The sequence below is a fragment of the Arachis stenosperma genome, chromosome 4 (genome assembly GCF_014773155.1).
Source record: "Arachis stenosperma cultivar V10309 chromosome 4, arast.V10309.gnm1.PFL2, whole genome shotgun sequence".
Lineage (NCBI taxonomy): Eukaryota > Viridiplantae > Streptophyta > Magnoliopsida > Fabales > Fabaceae > Arachis > Arachis stenosperma.
Window position 1 is genome coordinate 135,057,330 of NC_080380.1, and position 17,778 is coordinate 135,075,107.

Below are 17,778 nucleotides of genomic sequence, written 5' to 3' on the forward strand. Positions count from 1 at the left end.
TATATAAAGATGTATAAATAGAAGACTCTAGTATTAAAATAATTAGCTCAATTATGATTTATATATATATATATATATATATATATATATATATATAATAATATTATATGTTGTAATGTGTATATATATACAAAGATAGAAAAAAGTATTAAAAGTAAAGAGAGAGAGAATTGTATATGTTCATTGTTACTATCTCAATATAATAAAGATGATTAATATTACTATTAATATTATATGTAAAGAGTAATAGAAAAGAGAATTTAAAATACTTATAAAATAAAAGAAGAGAAAGAATTGTAGTAGAAATATAAAGAGAAGAGTATTTGATTGCAACATAAAGAGAGAATTGATTTTATTATTACTTGCTTGTGTCTTATAATCCCTCAGATGGCTTCTCTATTTATAAACCAACGAGGTTCTTTTTCAGCTTAATTCTTATTGGAAATAGAATTCAACCGCCCATATTAATGGGCATCTAATGTGATCTTATCACAACACTCCTCCTTAGATGCCCATTTAGGATTGTGCCTCATTAAAACCTTACTAAAGAAAAATTCAGTGGAAAAAAACCTTAGTGAAGGAAAAAGAGTACAAAATTCTTTAGTGATGGGGACTACCTCATTAAAAACCTTGTCAGGAAAAACCCAATGAAAAAACCTGACTAAGGAAAAAAGAGTACAGTCTCCCCCTCTTGCCGACATCATTTAATGTCTCGAAATCGGCACATCCCAATCTCATGTACCAATCTTTCAAAGGAGGATTTTGGGAGTGACTTTGTGAATAAATCTGCCAAATTGTCACTTGAGCGAATCTGTTGGACATCAATTGTTCCTTGATTTTGAAGATCACGAGTGAAGAAGAATTTGGGAGAAATGTGCTTTGTTATATCGCCTTTAAGTTGAGCAATGCATGCTGTATTATCTTCAAACAGGACAGTTGGAGCTATCTTTTGATCAGTCAGTCCACATGATGACATAATATATTGAATCAGACTCCTCAGCCAAAAACATTCGCGACTAGCTTCATGAATTGCCAGTATTTCAGCATGATTAGAGGACGTTGCAGCAATTGTCTGTTTCGTGGACTTCCAAGATATAGCTGTACCACCATATGTGAACAGGTATCCTGTTTGAGATCTCCCTTTATGTGGATCAGACAAGTATCCGGCATCTGCATAGCCAACTAGTTGTGACTTGGATCCGTAGGGATAAAATAATCCCATATCAACCGTTCCATGAAGATATCGAAAGATTTGCTTGATTCCACTCCAATGTCTTCTAGTTGGAGAGGAACTATACCTTGCTAGTAAATTCACCGCGAATGATATGTCAGGTCGCGTATTATTAGCAAGATACATTAGTGCTCCAATGGCACTAAGATATGGTACTTCAGGACCAAGGATATTTTCATTTTCTTCTTTAGGACGGAATTGATCCTTTTTCACATCCAAAGATCTTACGATCATTGGGGTACTTAATGGATGCGACTTATCCATATAAAATCTCTTCAAGATCTTTTCTGTGTATGTTGTTTGATGAATAAAGATCCCGTCTTTTATATGCTCGATCTGCAGGCCGAGACAAAATTTAGTTTTTCCAAGATCTTTCATCTCAAACTCTTCTTTTATAATTGTTGGAATCTCTTCAGGAGTCCCAATGATATTTAAATCATCAACGTACACAGCAATAATAATGAACCCAGATGTAGTTTTCTTTATGAAAACACATGGGCAGATGTCATCATTCTTGAAACCGTTTTTGGCCAGATACTCAGTAAGACGATTATATCACATTCGTCCAGATTGCTTTAGACCATATAAAGATCTTTGCAATTTGACTGAGTATAACCCTTGCGAATATTCCTTGGATGGTTTAGATATCTTTAGTCCTTCAGGGACTTTCATATAGATATCCCGATCTAATGAGCCGTATAAATAGGCTGTTACCACATCCATTAAATGCATATGCAGTTTATGATATGCAGATAAACTGACCAAATAACGCAATGTTATCGCATCCACTACAGGGGAATACGTTTCTTCATAATCTATATGATACGTAAAAATTAAGTTTCACGTATAACCGGCAAGTATACCGGGTCGTATCAAGTAATAAAACTCACTAAGAGTGAGGTCGATCCCACGGAGATTGGTAGATTAAGCAACTTTAGTTAAATGGTAAATTTAGTCAAGCAGACATAGTTTTGATTTCATGAGCATTTTGATTTTTGAACATAATTACAGGAACTTAAATGGCAAGGAATGTAAAGAACTAGAATAGAGAAATAAAATGAAAGTAAATAACTGAAACTTAAAGTGCAAGAAACTTAAATAACATCAAAGATAAATTGCAAGGAATTAAAGGTTGCAGAAATTCAAAGAACATAAAAGTAAATAGCAAGGATTAAAGGAACAGAATGTAGATAACAAGAATAATAAATTGACCGAATGTAAAAGGGAATTGGGTTATGGGTAGTCAAACAACTAGAGGTAAAAGAAATAAGAATTAATGATGGAGAGGATCATTAGGGATCAGAGATGCAAGTTTTCATGAATTGATGTTAGTCAAATCCTTCTCAATCATGGGTATAGATCCATGGCAAGTGGGTAATTGAATCCCAATCTCTTGGTGATTCAATTTCTCTCAACATAACCAATTGCCACTCTCGTGATCTAAGTGTTCATGAGAAGAGATGAAGCTCAATTCTATTCCAGCCACACAACTCCCATAATCTCAACCAAGGAAAGTTACATCTCACATACTAACCAAGGTGTATTGATCAAGGGAATCATGAAAGGATGAACTCTAAACTGAATTATGTGGCTCATTCCTCAAATTCACCACACAATTCACATAGATTAACCCCTCTCTCGATGGTGGTTGAATCTTTGAAGAACAAGAGTTTCCTCTTTGGATTAACCACTTGAATTGAGGAGGAAAAGAGGAGTTCATCAATGCATTCAAACAAGCAGAGCTCTTCCCCCTAATGAATGGGGTTTAGTGAATCATAGCTCCAATTTCAACCATAATTGCTATCAACAAAAATTAAACTAAGTGTAAAGAAAAGAAGAAGAAGAATAAGGAAATGCTTAAAACTTAAAATTCCAAAAGAAAAGTTCCAAAAGAAAGCCAAAAATAGCTCTCCGGGTATCCTCCCGGAAGTGCTATTGAGTTCTCCAAATAAAGTGCTAAAAGTGTATAATGCTAAGTGTCAAAAAGTCCTCCACAAGTACAAACTCAATCTCTATTTATATTAGTCCTAAAACTCCTTCAAAGATCTTCAATTGGGCTAGCAATGTGGGCTTTCTCTTTGTTGAATTTCTGGTTCAATTGAAGAAGTTGCTGGCCTTTGTGAGGAATAGAGGAAGCAGAGCAAGTTGGCAACAATTCTGGCCCATTGAGGGGCGTTATTGGCAATAACTCTAGGCTTAATGCACGTTGGCAACGTGCATGGTGTTTTCCTGGAGTGAGCTTTCAGACTTGGGCGTTGCTAGCCCAAGTTGTTGGTAACAACTTGCTTTTCCTCTTCTTGGCTCTACTTTCATGCTAAATGTAGCCCAGAATTTGAGTGTCAACCCTCTGCTTCAATATGGACTATTATACATCATTGGAAAGCTCTTGATATCTATTTTCCAATGCCACTGGAATCATCTCATTTGGACTTTCCTAGCTCAAGTTATGCTTCCTCAAAGAAGGTAAGGTCAAGCTGCCAAGTTATTGCCAAAAACGCACCTATTCTCCCAAGTTGGCAACGTGCCTAGCCTCCCAAGGCAGAGACATGAGGCTGGCGTTGTCACCAAGCACGCCTCCTTGCTAGCACGTTGGCAACGTGCCCGTGCTCCTTCCAAGGCTCATCTCTAGCCTTCAATTTTGCTTGTCACGTTGCCTTAGATAACGCCTTTGGAGGCTGGCGTTGGCAACGTGCTCGAGTGCTTCTTCATGTGAGCTTCCTTGCCAAATTTTGCTTGCTGCGTTGCCCTCAAACACGCCTTTGGAAGCTGGCGTTGGCAACGTGCTCGAGCCTTCCTCAAGGCTCTATGCTTGTTGCTTGGCGTTGTCCTTGAACACGCCTATGCTTCCTGGCGTTGGCAACGTGGTTGGAATCCAAGACTTGGTGCCTAGCCAAGCATTCCTTCCTGGCGTTGCCTTAGAACACGCCAATGCAAGTGGCGTTGGCAACGTGCTTCTATTTGCTGGCCCAAGATCTTGTCCCTGGCGTTATTGAAGAACACGCCAATTCATTTCCAAGTTAGCAACGCTCTCGTGTGCCCATACTCCTAGCTTGCATGCGTTGCCAAGGAACACGCCCATGGTTCCTAGCTCAACAACGTGCTCGAGCTCCCCTTTGGTGCCAAAGTTGCTTGCTACGTTGCCAAGGAACACGCCTTCATAACTTGGCGTTGGCAACGTGCATCTCCTTTTCCTGGGCCAAGTTTTCCATTCAGCGTTGTTTGCCTGCGTTGTCCTCAAACACGCCCCTCATCTCTAGTCTGGCAACGTGCTCGAGGCTCTAAACTAGCTCCCCAAGATTGCTTGGCGTTGCCTTGAATAACGCCTATGGTTCTTGGCGTTGGCAACGCCAGCTTCTCCTCCTCTTGGGCCAAGTTTGCTTGTGTGCGTTGCCTTGAATAACGCTTCTTCATTCCCACGTTGGCAACGCCCTCGAGCTCTCCTTGGCTCAGCTCTTTGCTTGCCTTGGCGTTGCCTTCAACAACTCACCCTTTTCTTCAAGTTGGCAATGCCCAAATGTGCTTCTCCAGGGCTGCCTGGCGTTGCCTTCAAACACGCACCCTTTCTCCAAGTTGGCAACGCCCAAATGTGCTTCTCCAGGGCTGCCTGGCGTTGCCTTCAAACACGCACCCTTTCTCCAAGTTGGCAACGCCAACAACTTCTCTTCTTCTTGCCCAGCTTGCATCATTCTTGCTTCCATGCTTTCTTGTTTCATCACCTATTATCAACAAGGGAAATAGCTTCAAAGTCTTACCAATTCATGCAATAAATTTCATGAGATTCATTCATACTCATTCATGTATGTATTCCTTAAATCATTTGCATGAATTTGGCTAGAATCAACATGTTCCTTGGTATTCTCATGCATGAAGACAAAACTCATAAAAGGACTTGTTTATTTAGAGAAAATGAGTGAAATTAAGCTAAAACCAACTAAACTAACTAGCTACTATAACAAATATGCAATTGCATCACAACACCAAACTTAAAGTGTTGCTTGTCCTCAAGCAAAATATAAAAACTTTGTCACAAGAATCCAAGATGTGAGACTTGAATGTTCTACCAGAGAGTAATTTTTCATTGAACATGTCATCCTCACTTGTGTGATCATCAATTTATTGTAATTGATCACGGCTATTCAACTTTTTCAATTAAAATGCTTGCTTCAATACTAAATTGGTTAACTTCACTAGACTCTTTTCTATACCGTAGCACATGTCCCTTGAACCATTCTTTACTTGATGCTTTTCTTTCTTTCTTTTTTTTTATATTCCTTTCTTTTTTATTTCAAATGAGCTCGAAATCTTGTCTTAAGGCGGCTCTTTAGCATAAGCTTTCAATCAACAATCCCAAACCAGTTGGTTCAAGTTGTTAAGTGTTGAGACACTCTTAAAGATTTACTAACTCAAGCCTTTCCCCTTAACACATTCAATCACAGGCATATAACATTGAAATTTTGTTTGGATAGTGGTGTCCAGCACCTCTTTGGGTTGCTAAATGTTCTGTTATAGAGCTACTCTTGATTGTGAGTTTTCAATCGATAATCCCGAGTTAGTTAACTCAAGTTATCGGGTGATGAAGCACCCCTCGGATTTACTAGCCCAAGTATGTCTCCTAACATCAATCACCACAGACACATATCCAAATTTTGTCATTGATGCCTAGCCTTTCATTCTTTGTCTTCTGTTTTCTTTATTGTCAAGGTTATTTGTGCTATTACTGATAAAGTCTTTGTGACCCTTAACCGAACTAGTCTTGTATAAGCAAGCATTCTTTTGAATTTCTTGAGCCTTGATTCTTTCACAATAAATGTATATATGCTAGCACTTTTCTCATGGGACAACATGATTCTTTATAAGCTAGAATTCTCTCTGTTCTTGCTCAAACTACATCTTTTATTCCATTGACAAGTAAAAGTACTTAAGACAAGCAACCATTCCGAATCTGTGAGTGGTGATGCATGGAATGGGCAACATAAAAGACAATGCTTCAAAAAGAAAATGCATCCTAGAAGGTATACCATATTTCAGACATACATCTTCTTTATTTATTAAAATATAAAGAAAAACAAAGGAACTTCACCACCTTTAGTCTTCATGTCCCTTTTTCTTTGCTTGATTCTCCTTGCTTTCCTTTGCCCTTTGGATCTTCCTTCTTTTTCTTTCTCAACTCTCCTTGTTGTTTCGTTGTTGTTGAGTCCCCCTTTGGATCTTCTTTCTTTTTCCTTCTTAGTTCTCCTTGTTGTTTTGTTGTTGAATTCCCCTCTTCTCTTTGCCAAACTCCTGAGCTTATCATTGTCTCCTTTAGCCTCTGAGCATTAAATCTCACCCTTGCAAGTTCTTGCTCTTCAAATATCTTGCGAGCTTCATTAAAGGTTTTAATTTGTGGGTTGAGTAATGGGGGTGCTCCACAGAGGTAACTGAGCTTTTCTTGGGTGCATATATCATAGTCAAGTCTGTCCTTATGCCTGGCTTCCCTGAACATTCTGCTTTCATTGAACTCTTTGTGAAATGTATCATGTCTAGCATCCAACCTATGGAGAAGCTCCCTTTGCTGAGCTTGCTCTTTCCTTAGTTGAGCTTGTTCTTGTATTACTTTCTCCATGGCTTTTTCATGTTCAACAGTTGAATTGTTGATGGCTTCATGCATCTTGGCATATTGTTCTTGTTGTAGTTCCATCATGTGTGTTTGGTATTCAATTTGTTGGTTCATCCATTGAACTTGAACCCCTCTTTGTTGGTCCATCAACTGCCAAAGGTCCCTTTGTTGCTGAGCTTGTTCCTCTTGGCTTCTTTGAATTTGTGAATATTGCCCAGAGATTCCTTCCAAAGCGGCTTGGAGTTGATTCATGTTTAAGGTATGGGGTTCTTCCATTTCTTGAGGCTCCTCCTCTTGTCTTGCTTCTTTCCTTTTCTTCCTTCTTGCTAAAGGTTGCCTTTCCAATTGGGTTGTGGTGATAAACTCCAACCTTTCTCGGGTAAGAGGTTTTCCAACAGAGACCACATCAGTTTCTTCAAATTCTTCCAGAGGCACTCCAGCTTCTTCACATAAGCGCAGAATAGTACTAGGATATCCTAGCCAGCTGTCCTGTTTGACCTTTTGAGCTATGTCAATGATGTTCGTGGCTATAATTTCTCCAACATTGATTTCCCCTCCTTTCATTATGCAGTGGATCATTATTGCTCTATTCACCGTTACCTCAGAATTATTTGAAGTGGAGATCAATGATCTCCTCACTATGTCATGCCATCCTTTTGCTTGAGGTATGAGATCACCTCTCCGAAGTTTGAGTGGTTGTCCATGTGAATCCAACACCCAATCCGTGCCTACTCTGCATAAGTCACTTACCACATCCACATATCTTGGGTCATTTTCAACCCTTTCTTCATAGCTAGCTCGTTTGAACCGTTTTGGCTTGACTTTTAACACCCTGTTGATGGTGTCCGGACTAAAATCAACAGTCACACCTCTTACATAACTCATGTATGGTTCTTCATCATCAAATTCCCTTATCACATTAGTGTAGAACTCATGGATGAGAAGCATGCTCACTTCTTGAGGTTGGTTACATAGAAGCTCCCATCCCCTTTTCCTGATTATTTTTTGTATCTCAGGGTATTCATCCTTTCTCAGCTTGAAAGGTAGCTCCGGAACAACATCTTTGCTTGACATCCAACTAAAGATACGCTCGTTGTGTTTGGATTTGAATCTTCTTTGATCAAAGGTGTTTTGTCCTTCATCTTCTATGGGTTGCTTGTCCCTCCTAGCTCTTGATGATGAGGTCATTGAAATTCAACTGCAAAGGTCAAATCTTCCACACCAAACTTAGATGAATGCTTGTCCTCAAGCACAAAGAAAATGTTTATGAAGGGGGGTGAGGATAGGAATGGCGAGCACGGTGACTTAGAGAAGATAGAAAATGATGGTGAGAGGGGGGTGGAGTGTTTCGGTTATGTGGAGGGGTAGAAGGATGAGTGAGGAAAAGTGAGGTTTGATGAATATGGTTGAAGTATTTAAAGTGAGTTTTGGTGGGGATGCATGGTTCTAGTGATTTCCGTGGTGAGATGTATGGTGCTAGGGGTTCGGTCATAGCATGGGGAGCATGCTTCCTTGTGCCCAATGCATGTTGAGTTGTTTTTTCCAATGCACAAAGTTCAAGACTCATGTGACTTTCCCTTCCTTGTGCATCCGTGACCTCCTTCCAAGATTCCCCATCACTTCTTTCTTTCTTTCCTGCAACAAAATTCCAAAAGCTTGAGATTCTTAAAGTGACATTACTAGCTAACAACTTATGATGATATTCCTATGCAAAGTTGACTAAGCAAAATTAAAATTTATGAATTAAAGACACCAAACTTAGTTTGTGACTAAGTGTTCTATGGAGTTAACTCCAAAGATGGCCACACCAAACTTAGTATCTTACCTACCTTGTATGCTATTTCAATCTCTTTTCTTGGTTTTTTTTTTTTAATAGTTGCTTTCATATAACTAAAATAGATGACTGTACTTTCATAGTCTAGCATTTTCGTGTATGTACGGACACCAAACTTAGTTTGTGGCTAAGTGTTGTAGAACAAACTTTTGCCATTACTTCAAGATTGGCCACACCAAACTTAGTGCCTTGCATACACTATGTGCTAGTCTACTTTTTATTCTCTTAAATGTATATGATGCAACCTCTCATTATTGATTATTGAAGTATGAAATTAAAAGACTCCCTGTGCATGGGTTGCCTCCCATGAAGCGCTTGTTTATTGTCCTTAGCTTGACACTGCAGCTTCTTTGCTCATGCTAAGAGTTGCACGCTCTCTTCCTTGCTCCAGGGGCCACCAAAATAATGCTTCACCCTATGTCCATTAGCTGTGAAGGTTTGTTTTGAGGCTTCATCAAGTAATTCGACATAGCCATGAGGTGATACTTTGATGATGGTGTACGGGCCAGTCCATCTAGACCTCAGCTTCCCAGGAAAAATCTTCAATCTTGAATTGAATAACAGCACCCTTTGGCCTGGTTCGAATGTTCTTTGAGAGATCCTCTTATCATGCCATCTCTTTGTTCTCTCTTTGTATATTTTGGCATTTTCATATGCCTCCAATCTGAACTCCTCAAGTTCATTGAGTTGTAGCAACCTCTTCTCTCCTGCTGCTTGAGCATCTAAATTCAGAAGTTTGGTGGCCCAAAAGGCCTTATGTTCAAGCTCCACAGGGAGGTGGCATGCCTTTCCATACACCAGCTGAAATGGAGATTTTCCTATGGGTGTCTTGAAGGCTGTCCTGTATGCCCAAAGTGCATCATCCAGCTTCCTAACCCAATCCTTTCTTGTTGTTCCCACAGTTTTCTCCAAGATCCTTTTTAGCTCTCTGTTGGCAAGTTCAGCTTGCCCATTGGTTTGTGGGTGATATGGTGTGGCCACTTTGTGAGTAACACCATATTTGTGGAGTAAAGAATTTAGTTGCTTGTTGCAGAAGTGGCTTCCCCCATCACTTATAAGTCCTTTGGGCACTCCAAATCTAGTGAAGATGTTCTTCTTGAGGAATTGCAAGACCACGTTGGTATCACATGTGGTGGTGGCTATTGCTTCTACCCATTTGGAGACATACTCTACTGCTACCAAGATGTATTTGAATGTGTAAGATGGAGGGAAAGGTCCCATGAAATCTATTCCCCACAGATCAAAGAGTTCTACTTCCAAAATGAACTTCTGAGGCATCTCATTTTTCTTTGACAAACCCCCTGTTCTTTGACATTCATTGCAATGGCTCACAAACTCTCTAGCATCCTTGAATATTGTAGGCCAGTAGAAACCACTTTGAAGGACTTTTGCAGCCGTTCTTTCAGCTCCAAAATGGCCACCATAACTAGAGTTGTGACAATGCCATAGTATGTTCTTCATCTCACCCTCTGACACACATCTTCTTATCATCCCATCTGGGCATCTCTTGAACAAGAATGGTTCATCCCAGAAGAAGAACTTAGCCTCATGCAGCAGCTTCTTGACTTGTTGTTTTGTGTACTCTTGTGGAATGATTCTTCCCGCCTTGTAGTTGGCCATGTCTGCAAACCAAGGGACATGTTGAATTTGCAAGAGGTGCTCATCTGGAAATTCTTCATTTATTGATGGAAGGTTGTCTTGGCATGCATCTTGTGGTACCCTTGATAAGTGATCAGCAACTTGATTTTCATTGCCCTTTCTATCTTTTATCTCAATGTCAAACTCTTGTAGGAGTAGCACCCATCTGATTAGCCTTGGTTTGGCATCCTGTTTTGACATAAGATACTTAAGGGCAGCATGGTCAGTATACACTAAGACTTTAGATCCAATCAAATATTGTCTAAACTTATCAAAGCATATACCACAGCTAGTAGCTCTTTCGCTGTTGTGGTGTAGTTTTTTTGAGCTTCATTCAATACCTTACTTGCATAGTAGATAACATGAAGCTTCTTTTCCTTCCTCTGCCCCAACACAGCACCAATTGCAAGGTTACTTGCATCACACATGAGTTCAAAAGGTAGTCCCCAACTTGGGGGTGTGATGATTGGTGCTGTGGTGAGCTTAGCCTTTAGAGTTTCAAAAGCATGTTTGCATTCATCATCAAAGATAAAAGGATTGTCTACCACCAGCAAATTGCTTAGTGGCTTTGCTATTTTGGAAAAATCTTTGATGAATCTCCTATAGAATCCAGCATGCCCTAAGAAACTTCTAACGGCTTTCACACTAGTTGGCAAAGGAAGTTTTTCTATAATTTCTACTTTTGCCTTGTCAACTTCTATACCGTTTCTTGAAATTTTGTGACCAAGAACAATGCCTTCGGGTACCATGAAATGGCATTTCTCCCAATTCAAAACTAGATTTGTTTCTTGGCACCTTTTCAAGACTAGGGTCAGATGGTTGATGAGCGGATAATTTGTACGCTTTTTGGCATTGTTTTTAGTATGTTTTTGGTAGTTTTAGTTGAGTTTTTATTATATTTTTATTAGTTTTTAGTTAAAATTCACTTTTTTGGACTTTACTATGAGTTTGTGTGTTTTTCTGTGATTTCAGGTATTTTCTGGCTGAAATTGAGGGATCTGAGCAAAAATCTGATCCAGAGACTCAAAAGGACTACAGATGCTGTTGGATTCTGACCTCCCTGCACTCGAAGTGGATTTTCTGGAGCTACAGAAGCCCAATTGGCGCGCTCTCAACGGCGTTGGAAAGTAGACATCCTGGGCTTTCCAGCAATATATGATAGTCCATACTTTGCCCAAGATTTGATGGCCCAAACCGGCGTTCAAAGTCACCTCAAGAAATTCCAGCGTTAAACGCCGGAACTGGCACCTAATTGGGAGTTAAACGCCCAAACTGGCATAAAAGCTGGCGTTTAACTCCAAGGAGAGTCTCTACACGAAAATGCTTCATTGCTCAGCCCAAGCACACACCAAGTGGGCCCGGAAGTGGATTTTTATGTCATTTACTCATCTTTGTACACCTTAGGCTACTAGTTTTCTATAAGTAGGACCTTTTACTATTGTATTATCTATCTTTTGATCATGTTTTGATGATTGAACCCTCTTTGGGAGGCTGGCCATTCGGCCATGCCTAGACTTTGTTCTTATGTATTTTCAACGGTGGAGTTTCTACACACCATAGATTAAGGTGTGGAGCTCTGCTGTACCTCGAGTATTAATGCAATTACTATTGTTCTTCTATTCAATTCCGCTTGTTCTTTATCCAAGATATCACTTGTTCTTCAACTTGATGAAGGTGATGATTGACACTCATCACCATTCTCACCCATGAACAAGGTGACTGACAACCATTCTTGTTCTACAAGCATACGAGGCTCTAGTGAATATCTCTTGGATTCTTTAACCGGAATCTTCGTGGTATAGGCGAGAACTGATGGCAGCATTCAAGAGAATCCGGAAGGTCTAACCTTGTCTGTGGTATTCTGAGTAGGATTCAATGACTGAATGACTGTGACATGCTTCAAACTTGTAACCTGCTGGGCGTAGTGACAACGCAAAAGAATCAATGGGTTCTATTCCAGTAGGAGCGGGAACCAACCGGTGATTGGCCGTACTGTGACAGAGTGCGTGAGCATTAGCTTTCACTGCGAGGATGGGAGGTAGCCATTGACAACGGTGAAACCCTACATGAGCTTGCCATGGAAAGGAGTAAGAAGGATTGGATGAAGACAGTAGGAAAGCAGAGAGACGGAAGGGAAGGCACCTTCATGCGCTTATCTGAAGTTCCTACCAATGAATTACATAAGTATCTCTATCTTTACCTTTTATGTTATTTTCGTTTATCACCATCATACATTTGAGTCTGCCTGACTAAGATTTACAAGATGACCATAGCTTGCTTCATACCGACAATCTCCGTGGGATCGACCCTTGCTCACGCAAGGTATTACTTGGACGACCCAGTGCACTTGCTGGTTAGTTGTGTGAAGTTGTAGTGATCACAATTTCGCGCCACCAAGTTTTTGGCGCCGTCGCCGGGGATTGTTTTGTGTATGGACAACTGACGGTTCATCTTGTTGCTTAGATTAGGTATTATTTTTCTTCAGAGTTCTTAAGAATGAATTCTAGTGTTTCAAGGTGATGTTCTTATCATCACCAAAGCTGATTGATCATCATCAATTTAGCTCTTGAATGCAATGTCCTGCTGAAGCTTAGCTAGCTATGTCTAATTCCTTTAGACTAAAGCTTTAGACTAACATTGCATGATTCCTGGAATTCTCATTAAGAATTTTGATACCTTTATTTTCCTTTTCACTTAATTTTCGAAAAAGCACAAAAAATTTACAAAATCATAAAATCCAAAAATATGTCTAGTTTGAGTCTAGTGTCTCATCTTAAGTTTGGTGTCAATTGCTTGCATTCATTCATGTGTCTTAAGGATCTTCAAGTAATTCTTGATGATTTCTTACTCTGATCTTTGAATTCTTTTGGCTTGAGTGTTTATGTGTCTCATATAGTGTCAGTAGTATACAAACTACTAAGTTTGGTGTCTTGCATGCATTGTTATTTGATTCTTGTTGCATTTTGATTATTAAAAAAATCCAAAAATATTTTTAATTTGTGTCTTTTCAAGTCAATAATACAAAGAATTGAAGATTCAGAACATACTGCAGAGGAATTATACAGAAAAAGCTGAGCATTCGAAAATGCCCAGTGAAGAAGACAGACTGGCGTTTAAACGCCAGCCAGGGTGCCTGGTTGGGCGTTTAACGCCCAAAAAGGTATAAGTTTGGGCGTTTAACGCCAGGATGGTGCTAGGGGGAAGATTTTGTTTTCAAATCAATTTTTTTCAAGTTTTCAAAGTTTTTCAAAATCAAATCTTTTTCAAATCATATCCTTTCAATCAAAGGTTTTCAAAATCAATTTCTTTCCTTTTTCAAAGATACTTACTAACAATTAATGATTTGATTGAACATTTTTTGCCTTTTCTGTTGAGAAAGGTTTTATGTTTGAATCATATCTTTTCTTGTTAGGCAAGTCATTAATTTTTAAAATCATATTTTTTTAAAAATTTTTTTTTCAAATCATATCTTTTTAAAATTATTTTCAAATCATATCTTCTCAATCACATCTTTTTAAAATCAATCACATCTTCTTAACCACATCTTTTTCAAAATAGTTTTCAATCAAATCTTTTTAATTTCTAATTTCAAAATCTTTTTCAAAAATCACTTTACTTCTTTCCCACTTTTGTTTTCGAAAATCAATTAGTGTTTTTCAAAATGTTTTCAAAATCTTTTACTTAATTTTCGAAAATTACTTCCCTTCTTCTCACATCCTTCTATTTATGGACTAACACTATTCCTTAATGCAAAATTCGAACTCCATCTCCTTTGATAAGTTCGAATTTTCTACTTCTGTCTTCTACTCTTCTTTTCCTCTGACACCTCAAGGAATCTCTATACTATGACATAGAGGATTCCATATTTTCTTGTTCTCTTCTTCTTCATATGAGCAGGAACAAAGATAAAGGCATTCTTGTTGAAGCTGGCCCTGAACCTGAAAGGACCTTGAAGTGAAAGCTAAGAGAAGCTAAGGCTCAACTCTCTGTTGAGGACCTGACCGAATTCTTCAAGGAAGAAGAACCCATGGCAGCCGAAAACAACAACAATGCCAACAATGCAAGGAAGGTGCTGGGTGACTTTACTGCACCTACTCCCAATTTCTATGGGAGAAGCATCTCTATCCCTGCCATTGGAGCAAACAACTTTGAGCTTAAGCCTCAGTTAGTTTCACTAATGCAACAGAATTGCAAGTTCCATGGACTTCCAATGGAAGATCCTCATCAGTTTTTAGCTGAGTTCTTGCAAATCTGTGACACAGTCAAGACTAATGGGGTTGACCCTGAGGTCTACAGGCTGATGCTATTCCCTTTTGCTGTAAGAGACAGAGCTAGAACATGGTTGGATTCTCAACCTAAAGAAAGCCTGGACTCTTGGGAAAAGCTAGTCAATGCCTTCTTGGCAAAGTTCTTTCCACCTCAAAAATTGAGTAAGCTTAGAGTTGAAGTCCAAACCTTCAGACAGAAGGATGGAGAATCCCTCTATGAAGCTTGGGAAAGATACAAACAATTAATCAGAAAATGTCCCTCTGACATGCTTTCTGAATGGAGCATCATAGGTATTTTCTATGATGGTCTCTCTGAACTATCCAAGATGTCTTTGGATAGCTCTGCTGGAGGATCTCTTCATCTGAAGAAGACGCCTACAGAGGCTCAAGAGCTCATTGAAATGGTTGCAAATAACCAATTCATGTATACTTCTGAAAGGAATCCTGTGAACAATGGGACTAGTCAGAAGAAAGGAGTTATTGAGATTGATGCTCTGAATGCCATACTGGCTCAGAACAAGATATTGACTCAACAAGTCAATTTGATTTCTCAAAGTCTGTCTGGAATGCAAAATGCACCAAGCAGTACTAAGGATGCTTCATCTAAGGAAGAAGCTTATGATCCTGAGAACCCTTCAATGGAAGAGGTGAATTACCTAGGAGAACCCTATGGAAACACCTATAATTCTTCATGGAAAAATCACCCAAATTTCTCATGGAAGAATCAAGAGAGACCTCAACAAGGTTTCAATAATAATAATGGTGGAAGAAACAGGTTTAGCAATGGCAAACCTTTTCCATCATCTTCTCAGCAACAGACAGAGAATTCTAAGCAGAACCCCTCTGACTTAGCAACCATGGTCTCTGATCTAATCAAGACCACTCAAAGTTTCATGACTGAAACAAGGTCCTCCATTAGGAATTTGGAAGGACAAGTGGGTCAGCTGAGCAAGAAAATTACTGAACTCCCTCCTAGTACTCTCCCAAGCAATACAGAAGAAAATCCAAAAGGAGAGTGCAAAGCCATAACTATGGCCGAATATGGAGAGGAAAGAGAGAAGGTGGACGCCACTGAGGAAGACCTCAATGGGCGTGCACCAACCTCCTCTGAGTTCCCCAATGAGGAACCATGGGAATCTGAGGCTCAAAATGAGACCATAGAGATTCCATTGGACTTACTTCTGCCTTTCATGAGCTCTGAAGAGTATTCTTCCTCTGAAGAGGATGAGTATGTCACTGAAGAGCAAGTTGCTAAATACCTTGGAGCAATCATGAAGCTAAATGACAAGTTATTTGGAATTGAGGCTTGGGAGGATGAACCTCCTTTGCTCACCAAAGAACTGGATGACTTGTCTAGGCAGAAATTACCTCAAAAGAGGCAGGATCCTGGGAAGTTTTCTATACCTTGTACCATAGGCACCATGACCTTCAAGAAGGCTCTGTGTGACTTAGGGTCAAGTGTAAACCTCATGCCTCTCTCTGTAATGGAGAAATTAGGGATCTTTGAGGTGCAAGCTGCAAAAATCTCATTGGAGATGGCAGAAAACTCAAGAAAACAAGCTCATGGACTTGTAGAGAATGTTTTGGTAAAAGTTGAAGACCATTACATTCCTACTGATTTCATAGTCCTAGAGACTGGGAAGTGCATGGATGAATCCATCATCCTTGGCAGACCCTTTCTAGCCACAGCAAAGGCTGTGATTGATGTTGATAGAGGAGAGTTAATCATTCAAGTGAATGAAGAATCCTTGGTGTTTAAGGCTCAAGGATATCCCTCTGTCATCATGGAGAGGAAGCATGAAGAGCTTCTCTCAAAACAGAGCCAAACAGAGCCCCCACAGTCAAACTCTAAGTTTGGTGTTGGGAGGCCACAACCAAACTCTAAGTTTGGTGTTGAACCCCCACATTCAAACTCTAAGTTTGGTGTTGGGAGGTTCCAACATTGCTCTGAGTATCTGTGAGGCTCATTGAGAGCCCTCTGTCAAGCTACTGACATTAAAGAAGCGCTTGTTGGGAGGCAACCCAATGTTATATTTTATATATTTTCCTTTGTTATTTTTTGTTATTTTGTAGGTTGATGATCATAAGAAGTCACAAAATCCATTGAAAAAGCAAAAACAGAATGAAAAACAGGAAGAAAAATAGCACACCCTGGAGGAAGAACTCACTGGCGTTTAAACGCCAGTGAGGCTAGCAGTTGGGCGTTTAACGCCCAGTTTGGCACCATTCTGGGCGTTTAACGCCAGAAAGGGGCACCAGACTGGCGTTAAACGCCAGAAAAGGGCAAGAACCTGGCGTTAAACGCCAGAAATGGGCACCAGCCCGGCGTTTAACGCCAGAAATGCCTCAAAACGTGATTTTGAGTGCCATTTGGTGCAGGGATGACTTTTCCTTGACACCTCAGGATCTGTGGATCCCACAGGATCCCCAAACAACCCCACCACTCTCTCTTCTTCTTCACCCATTCACCAATCACCTCAACATCTCTTTCTCTTCACCACTCACATCCATCCTTCATCAAACCACTACTTCTTCCCCTTTTGGTCTAACCACAAAGCCATCTCCCTCTCCTCCATTTCTTCTTCTTCTACTCTCTTCTTTCTTCTTTTGCTCGAGGACGAGCAAACCTTTTAAGTTTGGTGTGGTAAAAGCATTGCTCTTTGTTTTTCCATAACCATTTATGGCATCCAAAGCCGGTTCAACTGAGAAGGCATGACCTCAAGCCCATCACTAAAAAGAAGATGGAGCAAACAAGAGACCCCTCTCATCATGAGATCCCTGAGATATCTCAAGGGATGCACTTTCCTCCACAAGACTATTGGGAGCAACTGAACACCTCCCTAGGAGAATTAAGTTCCAACATGGGACAACTAAGGGTGGAGCACCAAGAACATGCCATCCTCCTCCATGAAATTAGAGAAGATCAAAGGATCATGAGAGAGGAGCAACAAAGACAAGGAAGAGACATTGAGGAGCTCAAGCACTCCATAGGATCTTCAAGAGAAAGAAAGAGCCGCCATCACTAAGGTGGACCCGTTCTTTAATCTCCTTGTTCTTTAATTTCTGTTTTTCGAATTTTCATGCTTTATGTTTATCCATGTTTATGTCTTATGATCATTAGTGTCTTAGTGTCTATGCCTTAAAGCTATGAATATGAATCCATCACCTTTCTTAAATGAAAACTGTTTTTATCACAAAAGAACAAGAAGTA

General features: G+C 39.8%; 1 non-coding gene across 1 annotated transcript; it reads right to left on the reverse strand.

The window, feature by feature from the left end:
• Positions 1–14,731: 14,731 nt before the first annotated feature.
• On the reverse strand, positions 14,732–14,839 carry LOC130978543 (small nucleolar RNA R71). Its single transcript, XR_009086168.1, has one exon. It is a non-coding gene; the product is annotated as a small nucleolar RNA R71 (small nucleolar RNA).
• Between the last annotated feature and the right edge of the window lie 2,939 nt (positions 14,840–17,778).